Raw genomic sequence first — 11,624 nt, 5'->3', positions numbered from 1 at the left:
TTCTTGAAATGAAGTGTGGAAATAAAGGTAGTAATAATAAAATTTAGAATAACTTCACTTTTTTTGTTCGTATAATAATAGGTATCCAACTAATTTAACTTCCAGAGGTACTGAATGGTTTATGTTAATGGCAGTTTAGAAGATGGTAATTCAGTAGTCTTCAGTAGTCTGATGTATCACCTTTTCCCTCCTGCTTATTCATTTCTTCCAAAGACTGTGGTTAGCGAGACAAGATTTTCCTTCCTAAGAAGCATGCAGATACTTTTCAAAATGTCCATATCTATATATAGGCTCACAAGTCTTACTACAGGCTCTACAATTTTACCAGAGATTGAGATCAGGCTCATCAGTGTGTAACTTGCAGGATTCCCTCAACAGCTCTTTTTGTGGATGAGAGTGACATGGGCAGTGTTCTGCCAGTCAGCTGGCACAGTGACTGTCTGTAATGGTGGTTACAAATGTTCACTGGCACGTCTGCCCTTCCATGTCTCACTTCCTTTAGAACTCCTTAGTGAAGGCCGTGCAGTCTTGGTAACTTGAAACATCTCATTCACTTACCTGATCTAATACCTCTTGCACATTGGCATAGGTCAGGTGAGCTACAGTAAGGGAAGGAAGCCATTTCTTCACTGAGAATTGATCAGCATTTAAAATAATGCGTTTGCAGGGTTGCGCTACAGGAGAAAGTGATGAAAAATGTTAAGTTGCTCTAATTTGAAGTCCTTGCTAATGTCTGTATTACTGGATTTCTCGGTGAAGAGTTTCTACCAATCTGCAATATCCATGACACTCAAAGTTGATCTATTTATGATTGCTTTGAAGATTTGATTTTGGCTGGAAACGGATAGGAAATCAGAGGAAGAGTTGGTCAAGTGTTTTTGAAAAAACGATTTGGAAGAGCCAACCTGCAGAACAAGGGATGAAACAGTTGCTGACATCTGTTAAGGACTGGCAAGCTAAAGACTGAAAATTATCTATTGACAAGTCAGGGGTAGGGCAACAAGCAGCCAGGTGCTGCTTTCTTCATGTTGTTGGGCAGGCTGTGAGTTTTAGAACAGTGCAAGAGCTGTTCTTGATCCCAAGTTCCTCACTGGACGTGTATAAAACTGAAGCATTGCCATCTGGGAAACGTGTTTGTCTCAGCAGCACAGGAGATTCTGAAGTTAAAGTTTTGCCAGAATCATAAAATCAGCTGGAGCTCACAGCAATATAACAGCTGTTCATGTTCTTTGATGTTGTGACTGATGTTAGGACACACAAAAAAGCACATTGTGGTTGACAGTGCTTACTTAGTGCCTGGTCTATAAGGTGCTTAGTTGTAGCCTGCTGCCTTTTTCTCTGCACACCTTCATAGGCTGTGCATGCTACATAGCAATCTAAATTTTAATTTCTCTTCTCTTTCTAGTGCCTTAAGTCCTGAACTTGAGTCCATTTATTATATATATATATATATATATATATATATATATATATGCGCATATGCATGCCATTCATGTGTTTAGATCAGCCCACAGCACAAAGCTTCTATTGTCAGTGTCTTAGTGATTTGGTTAAGTGTTTTCTGGACCTTGTAAGTGTGAGAGATGCATTTCATTCAGGAAGAGAAATGGTGGTTAATTATTTTGAAACAAACCATTTAGAGCAATAGAAGCCATCTAAAATTTGGATGATAGTTTAGTATATATAAGCCCTTCAAACTCTGAAGTATTTCTGACGACCTCAAAACCAGAATCGTTGCCATCCACACAGATGTTTAAGTATGCTGGAAAGAAGGTCAGAACATCCCTGACAGTGCTCTGTTCTTTGACTAGCAAGACATCAAGCCTCAGCTTTTGTGGTAAATGCTCTGGCTTGGCCTCTTGGCTGCTCCTGCTTCACAGGACTGGGGCTGGTGCAGCCAGTGTGTTAAGAACCTTTGGCAATACTTGACAGTAACTTAATCTGTTAATACAGCTTTAGGATTTTATTTTTTTGAGAGTCTAGGATTGGGATTTTTTTAGCTACTCTTTCATATTTTCTGTTTTTTTTTTTTTTTTTTTTGGTTTTTTTTTTTGTTTGTTTTGTTTTTGTTTTTTGTATTGTTTTGTTTTGCTTTGTTTTTTTTAATACCATTAATAATTTGCTTTCCTTTTCCTGAGGGAAAGGTACTGGATTGCTAACTGTAGACTGTCTTCTCATGCTTGAATGAGAGAACTCCCAGGTTTAGACACAGATTTGACAAGCTCAACCAGAGTTGAAGTTAAGTTTTTTAAAGGCATGTGGATTTGCCTAGAAATGCAAATACTGTCAAATTCCTAGAACTTCACATCTTGGTGTGTGGAACTGTGACATCAATGAGTGGTCCTACAGCCACCATCAATGTTAGGAAAATTACATTTCTCAGTGTTCCCTCTTTTCCTTGGTCAAATAGAAGAGTTGGTGAACAGTGATGAGAAGCCTATTGTATTCAACCAAATCTGAGGCAAGTTATTATACCTCCTGCCATATTGTGAAGCACAATAGAATTGAGCTCAGTTTAGCTTCTGGCATTTTGTGTTCATACAAAAGTTAAATGTTACATGAAAGCCAACAATCCTGAACAGAACAGATGGAAAAATTAATGAAGCTGTTGCTCTGCTCTGAATTTAATTTAAAATCTTGTTTAAAACAGCAGATTGTTCCTAATAGTGGAAGCTTTTGTCTAAAGGAAGAACTGTGATGCTACAAGATAAGCAATTAAATCAATATCCATAAATTGATTTTAGAAAAAATTAAGCAAAATAATCCCTGCCTACTTTTAATAAGGGAGGCTGTCCCCAATTCCTACAGATTGTCCATTTTGTGTGTCTTTCCATCTTTTTTTATGGCTGCCTGGAGGTATCCAATTGTGTGGTACACTTGCCATGAAATGGGGGAGGACTTTGCTTGCTGGCTAATGTGTGTGGAACAAGCAGTAGGCTGTTCTTTGGCTTTCTTGGGGAGAAATATGTATGTTATGTCATGATGTGCAGTCAGCTTAATGCACTGGAACTGTGCACATTTAGGGAATGTTTATCTGGCTAGAGAATGGCCATAGATCAATATACTAATATACCTTACTAGAAAAACCTTTGTCTCTTGAAGTCCAGGCATGGCAGCCTTGTTGTAGCCTCTCTTCCTGAATACTGGGAGCAAACAACCTCTCAAGGGATTTACCACTCTCAAAGCATGTGCATGAATTACATGATCAGGATAACGTGGAACCATCATGGTTGTTGAAGTGGGTCAAAATAAAATTGGGGCAGCCTCTGAACTCCCTGAACATGCACTTCCTCCTGGGTTTGAACTCACCTCTTTGTGGTTACCAACTTTTCAACCTCAGGAGATGTGTCAGTGACTCATGTACCAGAGTTCATAGTCTACAGATAGCATATGGGACTGCATTGCTTTTATAGGGTTATTAGTAAAAGTTTAGCAAGGGAGCATAGCCATGTGTGAAAAATTGAAGCTAGGCAGAGACCCAGAAAAGATTAGGTGGCACTATATTGGTATGAAGTAGCCCTTGCATTTAATGAGTACCCAAGAAGAGGATTTTATGTTTTTAGCATTCAACTCTGAGCTCCTTTTCAGCTGCATGCCATGAACTGGTGTGGATTTTGCTGCTTTCTGTAGCAGCATAGACATGTTTGAGTCTTGGCTCTGAATTGTGAACATTTTAAGACCATATCCTGTGTGACCTGAAGCAAGTGCTTCCATGGGAGACAGATTATTTTTTCCTTTTTACTGCATTTCTTCCTGCTAGCTATGTCAGCACAACAGGATAGCTTGAATTACTAATTGAAACATGAATAGTTTAAACTGAGCTATCCTAATTTGCAGACATGTCACACCTGGCTAATGAAGTTGTTTGAGTTTATAATACTGCTGGTCTTTTTTCATCCTTGAGTGTACTTTTGTTAGCTTTGTTTTTTAAAAGGACTTGATTATTTTCTAGAAAACTCACGGGAAGTTTATAGGTGGGCAAAATACTACTTGCTGTGTTTTTCTGGTGTGCCATGAAACAGCAGAAAGAGCAGTGAACAACCCTCAGATCTCTTCTTGCTACCACAGTTGCTCTCTGCATGGAAGCCCAGCTGCTGCCAAACTCGTTTTTCCAAGAGCAGATGTGAGAGACAAACTGCAAGGGAAGGTACTAACAGGTGGCCAAGCTGGCTCTGGAGGGCCGAGCTGGGGCTATTGATGTGGCTCATGGTTTCAGGCAACGCTGGTTATGTTTAGAATGTGACTCTCCCACACAAGTTGCTGTGATGTTTCCTTCCACTCTAGGTTTACACACTGCACTGAGGGGACCATAGCCCAGATGTGGTGTGGGCAGTGCTTGAGCATGAAGGGATATTACTTCTCGTTTCAGACTTGCTCCTACTCACCTGCTAGAGGAGAAGGTACATGTAGATGATACCCTTTAAAAGATGGCATTGCACAAGACAGTGGACCTGTTCTCCATTTTTGGTCCTGTAAAAGAAGAAAATGAGAAAGCTAACTTACTACAGAACTCTGAAGAGTGTATATTTTGTAATTTAGAAACTGAGGGCTTTATCACAGTCTCCTTGAAGTTGAGACCATTTGCAGAACTTCTAGCATTTTCTCACTGGAGTGCAGATGAGTCTGGAAAGAGATTAATCTACAACACTGAATCCACAACAGCCGTACTTGTGTAACAGAGACTGCTCAGGCAGATCCATGTTTTGCTGTTTCCTCTGTGAATGAGATGTCAGCCACAAAAGTTTATCTGAACATCTATTGAAAAACTAACTTGTCTCACAAAAATGTAAGATAAAATTTGCTCTGTGATATGGCAGAAAAAGCAGCTGAGGTTGAAAGCATGTGACAGTGTCCGGGATTCTCTGCAATAGCAAGTAATTTTAAGTGAAATGCCCAGGTGATGGAACAAGTTAGCCAAGTGAAATGCAATACCTTGGAGGTCCCTGCCAATCTAACCAGAGCAGAAAATTCCTTGCTATGTTCCAATCAGGAAGTTAATTTAATGTGAAACGCTAGCAAGACACCCTGGAGCTTTAATTTGATTATGAGCACCGGTTTGGCATCCTAGAGCAAGCAGTTGTTAGTGGCTGTTTCCAAGGAAGGCAAAAAGGCCCCAGAAGCACAGCTGTGATGTGAATGGGTGGTGGAGCAGACTACTGCAGCCCTTGCAGAATAGGTTACACAGTATGTTCTTGGAAAAAAGATCTTTACTTAATTCTGTTTTCTAATTTTTGGCCCATCAAAAGCAAATCGAGCCAAGTACACTATGATTGCTATTTTTATATTTTGGCTGGCTACAATAAAATAGATGGTTATGCTGAAATTTTAGTGCATAGATGTTCTGCTGTTACTTCCTCTCCTTTGTGAGTACCTGAAATTGATTTACTTTGTACTTAATGAGATGTGTTAGTCACATGTTGACAGGATACTTTTGATCACAGGTGCACAAACTGGTGGCTGCAGCTTCCAGATTGAAGTGATTAAGTGACTTACTACCCTCATATCCTCTTTCTGGGTAAGGGCTATGAAAGAATTTTCCTCCTGAAAGGGAGAAAAATGACCCAGATAGATAACTGTAGAAAATGGATGGATTTGGTAATTACATATGAACAGCTGCAACATAGAGTGTCCTTTCACTGTGTGTGCTACTTGTCACAGAATCACAGAAAGTTGAAGATTGGAAAGGACCTTCTTGTCCAGCCTGTTCAAGCAGGCCCATCTTCAGCTGGTTACCCAGGATCTTGTGTAGAGGGGGCTTTTTTCACTTGAGAAGGAGTTGAAAATTTACCAATTTAAAGACAAATCCTTGCACAGGCTCCTGTTATCCATCATAATTGTAGCCAAAATGGAAATAGTCCCATGAACTGCAGGAGGTGGACCAAAAGCTCTCTGCTTCCTATAGTCTTTTTGGCATAGTGCAAAACTACATGAATAAACACACAGGGGGTATTTTTTGAGAGAGGATTTTAACTGAAAAGATAACACATGGGCAGGCCACTTTCAAAGGCTTAATCCATTTTAACAAGAAGACTGAAAGCAGATTAAACAAAAATTAAATTGTTCCCTATATGTGAATATCTGAAATACATGACATGACAGGTCCACAGAGTAGGCCAGTTGCATCTGTACAAAAAATTATACTTGGTCCTAGTTAAGTAATGTATATAAATAAGTCTGGATTTATTTTTTTGAGTTGCTATATTTGTTGATGTATGATATATTGCCATTCAAAGCAGAGCTTGAAATAACTTGGAATTAAAATAATAAATAGGACATCTGTTTTAGTCACATTTCTGCAACTTGTTAATCTTAGATGCAACCATTTCATTTGCTGATAGAACTATATATCAAAAAGGTGTAATATTTGAAATACTGTGTTGCCCATTGCAATTGATAGTTCCCATGTCCTTGCAAGAAACAAAGAATACTTTTACAGCTTCTGCCTCCAGTGTCACAAAGGAATGGAATAATTTGATTTTGCAGCTTTAATCCCAGTGGAATAAGTGGTTGCTTTGCTCTCTGTGTGGATCAAATGTGTGTGCTAATCTCCTGCAGGATCAGAGCTTGGTTAAAAGAAAATGTTCTCTTCTGAGATAAGTGTCAGTACTTAATGCTAACAGATAAGCCCCTTCCACCACACTCTGGCTGCTATTCCATGTTTTTGTAGGGTTGCAGTACCAGGCCAACTGCAGAGATATTAGTAATATGGATTTGCAGCATCCTAGTGAGTGGGAGTATTTCTATCAGTGCATTACCTTTAGCAAACCTCCAGACGGCAGTAGATACATGAAGCGTCTGGTCTGATTCTGGTTCCAGTTACTGGTGTAATCGAGTGCCTTTGATTGTTCCTCTTTTACACCCTGTTCTGGTTTAACGCCAGTCAGCAACTGAGTACCACTCAGCAGCTTGCTCACTGCCTGCCCTGCTTCTGGTGGGAGAGGGAGGAGAATGGGAAAAAGGTAGAACCCAGGGTTTGAGATAAGAACAGTTTAATAATTGAAAAAAAAATGAAATTAAAGTTGCCCTGCTCTTGCAGTCCTACAAAAACACAGAATGCAAATGGTAGGACTTACCTTTCTTTATTTAGCACTGAGTACTGGTACTTGCCTCACAAGACAACACCTTCCTTTAACCAGTAACAACAGTAATAGTCACAAAAAGGAGGAGAGAAAGGAATAAAACCCAAGAACAAAAAGTGATGCTCAGTGCAGTTGCTCACCTCCTGCTGACGGATGTCCAGTCCATCCCTGAATGCCAATTGGCAGCTCCTGGCCAGATTCCCCCAGTTTATATACTGGGCATGGTATTCTGTCATATGGAATATCACTTTGGCCAATTCAGTCAGCTGTCCTGGCTGTGCTCCCTCCTGGCTTCTTGTGCACTAGGAAATGTCCATGACTTTGGCTAAGCACTGCGTAGCAACGTCTAAAACATCAGTGTGCTATCGAACATAATTCTCACGCTGAATGCAAAACACAATACTGTACCAGCTACTAAGAAGAAATGTAACTTTATCCCAGCTGAAACCAGGACGCATCCACGAAAGTGTCAGCCCAATCAGTGTAGAATTCCAGTTAAATTTAACTTCACTTAGAAAAACGCAGCAATATTTTCTTTATTTATTTTTTCAGTTTGAACTTTTATGATAAAAATGACAACACTCTAAAATAAACACTTCTTACATTATATTAAGAAATAAAAAGAGTTACAAAAAACTCATGTAAAAGCGAAACTCCCCTAGGTGTAACATCCAGCATCCTATTGCTGAGCAGGAGGCAACAGGCAGAAAGTGATGCACAGGAAGTTCCACCTGAGGATGAGGAAGAACTCCTTTACTGCGTGGGTGACTGAGCACTGCAACAGATTGCCCAGAGAGGGTGTGGAGTCTCCCTGACTGGAGATATTCAAGAGCCCTGTGGACACAAATCCTGTGCTGTGTGCTCTAGGATGACCCTGCTTGACCAGGGAGGTTGGAGCAGATGACCCACTGTGTTTCCTTCCAGTTTTATGGTTCTGTGATGACTGGCAAACCTGAGCAGGAGGTTCAAAGCATCAAGAAAGAGAAGCAAATGATTGTGGAAGGCTGGAGCAGCCACTGGTGTTTTTGCAGCTGAGGCATGTTACTTGTAACTTGTAGACATTCTGGGAGAAATTCTTATAATGATGAAACTGGTCCTTTGATGCATGGAGTCACTATGGGGGTGCATGTCCATTCAATTCTGCCCCCTTGTCCATGTAGAAAAGAATTTTATAAGAGAAAGCAGATTATCAGTGCTGATCTGCCCTTTGTAAATCCACATTTTTCCTCACTGCTTGTCCTTCAGCAGGAAGTAGATCCATTTGGAAATGGAACTTCAAGAGTTGTGATGCATGGTCTTTCTAGGGGCTGAGTTGAAGCTGGCTGGCATTTAGCTCCTCAAATCCTCTGCAGCCTTCTTAAAGGTGACTGCAATATTTAGCCCCTTTCCATAGACTTTCCTGGATCATTACATGTGCTTATGAGGGTGTGGCTTCACAATCATATCACCCAGGTTTTAACCATCCTTCCATGTGTCCCATCTGTCTCTGTAGCCTTGAATATACCCAATGTCTCTAATTAGTCCGTAACTCTCTTATTTTTGTGTTTCCTCCTCATTCCTCAAACTGCAGGTGTGTATGGAGGTCTGGAAATGTTTTGAAGACTGAGGCAAAAATATATTTCAATATTTCCCCATTAAACAGCAATTTCACATTTCCTTTGAACATCAGTTTGCTACTAGGCTGCTTACAGGATTCTTTTACCTTTTATGCCCCTGGGCAGCTTGAGCTTTAACTGGCCTCTGTTTTTACTGACACCATCCCTAATTGCCTAAGCAATACTTAATAGTACTCTTTTGCTGCCTGTCTGCTTTTCTTTCATTTTAATTCATTAGTTGCTCCTTGCTTTATGAATTGGGCCTTCTGCCAAAGTTTTTGGCAGTATACAAAATTAGCCTTTAATTAGAATTCAAGGGTATTTTTTTTGGTACCTCTATTCATTTATTATTTTTAGACTAAATTCTGCCATTGGCCAACTCACTGGTCTTGTGACCCAGTTTGTATGACAATCCTGTCCTGCAGGAGCCACTTTAAATCTGAATGATTCCCCTCTGTTTCTTCATTCAGTAACTGAGAATTTTTAATGCAATGCAGATGTAGTTGAAGTGACATTCACTTGTAACCTTTGCAAGGTGCAGATGTAGCACAGATCCAGCTGACCTATCTTTATTCAGGTTGCTAATGCATGCTTCACTATTTCTAGGTCTTTAATGTCATACACCATGGAATGTGTTTATTGTACATGCATATTGCATAAGGCCATGGCTTTTGGTGGACTCAGCTTTTGATAAAGCAATGTTTTTATCTTTGAACACAACACTCAAGGTACACAAATTGGGAAAAGAAAATCTTTGTTCCACAAATATCATAGTCTCTGTTGTTAGCTTGGAAGGCTCAGGTCACAAGAACTCAATTTTGACAGAAAATTTTTACATATGTGAGGACTATAGAGACCTTGTTAAGTTCTTCCCATGTCAAACAGAATTGAAGATTTTTCTGTGGGGAAAAAGGCATTGAAGGTCAGCATATCCAGTAGTGCAAAGTCAAGACTTGTTCCGTACCATGAGTAATGGGGAGAGTGGGCTCAGCAATGAAAAAAGGTGATTTAGACTGTAGGAAAAACCTACAGGAATAAGGTGATGGTGGTAACTTTTGATCACTGAATAAATTTTCAGATTCATTATTAGTCGTAAGAATATAGTGACCCTTTGTTTTGGGAAATAGCTTGAAAAGTTACTTGCCTTTTTCTTTTTTTTTTATTATTTTCATTCTAAACAGAGAAAATGATGTAAAAAACCTACCCAGAGCCATGCAATGCAAAATTACCTTCTACTACAGGAGCATCCAACGATGACTTTGGTAAGGGCAGGATTTGGTTTCGCTTCCCAGCCATGGAAAGGTTAGGCTGCAGACAGGAGCTGCTGCACCATGAAGCAGCAGTTCTCACCGTGTGACTGAATTAGCTCATTTCCTGAATGCTGGCTACAGATGTAGAGGCTCAGGCTTGACGTACAGCATGAAATATCTGTTGGAGGGAGTGAGCTGTGAACCCACAGAGCTCTGGGAAAGGGCACTAAGACACTTGGTTTGGGTAACCCTCGTTTCTGCTTTTTGTTGGATCAAGAGCCTGCCTTGCGCCCAGCCTGGCCGTGTCCTTGCTGCCCACCCTCCTCCTGCTGTGAGGGCAGCACAGCCTGGTTGCTCTAGCTTCAGTTTCAGGTGGAAGGAGCATTTGTCAGGGCATCCTGTCAGAAATTGAGGTATTTGGCTTCTTCAGCCTCCAAGGAACTGCAGGAAATCCCATTTCTGCAGCATACCCTGCTCCTGCTGTCAGGTGAGTCCGGGGCTTCACTGTGGACACCTCAAGCACAAAAACATCCTCCATGCTGGAATGCTACTGGGATGCCATGACAGGGGCCAAACACGGTCCCCTGCGCCCTCTAGGAGCACATCTCCAGGCACAGGGTTCCTTGCTGGGAAGGGGCTGGCACAGCTGTTTTCTCCCCGGAGTGTGGTCAGCAGACAGCCTGGCCAGGCATGGAGCCACATGCACGGTGCCATGGTGGATGTCAGCTGTGTGAGGAAATGCTGGCTGGCTGTGCATTCCTGGCGACCCCCTTAAATGTGCCAGCAGGACCTGACAGGATTTATTTAGAGCTGCCCCGTGACTTTAGAGTGAGGAGTGGGTTAGAGAACATGTCTGCAAGGTCTGCATGTGGTGTTGGTGCCACTGTTATTCACCCAAGCACCAGACAGAACCTGACTCTGCTCTTTACAGTGACTTTTTTCATTACAGAAAAGAGTGCTCATTGTGCTATTTTCTGGAAATAAGGGCGGTTTTTGACATTATCCTGCAACCTGAGATGGAAAAAAGAAAATAATTTGAAGAGAATTTCTTGCTTTCTAAAGTACCAGTGGCTTAACTTCTTCGTAGTTTTTGTACTGTTGTAAAATACCTCATGACTGTGGCCTGAAGCAATACAGCAGATTTTTGTGCATCACTGTTCTTCCTTCAGTGCAGCTCCCTTATTCAGTGTGACTGCATCCTCAAACGGGATTAGATGAGAGCCTGCTTGAACTGCAGTGCTGATTAAAATCAAACACATCTACTTCCTTGTGTATCCAGTACCTGGCTTTTGGAATACAGCATGACCTGGAAATTTTTCCTTAAATCCATGCTGTTACTCTCTCCTGGATTCCATAGGAGATTCCATATTCTATTACATAGAATATAAAGTTCTTGTGAGATTAAAGACTGTTATATAGAACACAGTTATTCAGAATTCCACTTCTTCTTGAAATGGTAGTCTAGAGTATGTCCACTACATTTAGGGATCTTGTCAAATGATGCCACTGTACTGATTAAAAACTGAGTAAAGGTTTAAAGAATTAACTTGTCTATTCTTAAAATGGGTCTGTAGCTCTTGCCTAGGCCGTAAATAGTTTTGTGGTAATAGTTTTTTTTAAATAATAATTTAGTGAAATCAAGCCTTAAGATTTAATTTATTTTAGGCTTCTTTTTTATATTTTAATTTTAAGCTGTATTG

The sequence above is a fragment of the Cinclus cinclus genome, chromosome 6 (genome assembly GCF_963662255.1).
Source record: "Cinclus cinclus chromosome 6, bCinCin1.1, whole genome shotgun sequence".
In the NCBI taxonomy this organism is placed as follows: domain Eukaryota; kingdom Metazoa; phylum Chordata; class Aves; order Passeriformes; family Cinclidae; genus Cinclus; species Cinclus cinclus.
Note: the sequence above shows the minus strand (reverse complement) of the source record.